We start from the raw sequence: 536 nt of genomic DNA on the forward strand, positions 1-536 counted from the left end.
TAAATACTTCTTAGCTCCTAAATTTTTTTTTTTTTTTTTTTTGCTTTTTTTTTTTTTGTGGCATTAAGGTAGCATCAAAAAAACAGCTGGGCTTTGGCAGAGATCTTTTTAATTTAATAAATGCTTCTTTAGCTCCATTTTTATGAGGAAATATGTGCATTTTCATATCCATAGGTTGTCTTGAAAATACTTTCCGATGGCACAATGAGGTAGTTAATGTGCAGGCAGAGGGAATTAAGGGAGAAGCTTAACTGTGAGCATGCTGGGCATGTTCCCTTCACTCCTGATGCCCTCCTGCTTTTGTTCTGCTCCTCATCCCTCCCGCTCCTGGCTTAGTGTGGGCTGCCCGAAAACCCCAGCTGATGACGAGGCCTGATAACCACCTCAATAGGCTGGGATATATTTAAAAGAGAGCAAATGATGTGAAGTGTAAGCTATCCATGTCAAAATGAGGTGATTCACTTCATTGATCTGAATGACTGCTCAGAAACGCATCCAGCATTTTTCATCAGCTACAGGCAGGAGGAAAGGCTGCT

The 536-nt window shown here is 40.9% G+C and overlaps 1 protein-coding gene across 1 annotated transcript in view; it reads right to left on the bottom strand.

The window, feature by feature from the left end:
* Nucleotides 1–536, bottom strand: part of NDST4 (N-deacetylase/N-sulfotransferase (heparan glucosaminyl) 4) — an 81186-nt gene that overhangs the window by 38556 nt on the left and 42094 nt on the right. The window lies entirely within an intron of this gene.

The sequence above is a fragment of the Chaetura pelagica genome, unplaced genomic scaffold (genome assembly GCF_000747805.2).
Source record: "Chaetura pelagica isolate M959 unplaced genomic scaffold, ChaPel_1.0 scaffold1098, whole genome shotgun sequence".
Lineage (NCBI taxonomy): Eukaryota > Metazoa > Chordata > Aves > Apodiformes > Apodidae > Chaetura > Chaetura pelagica.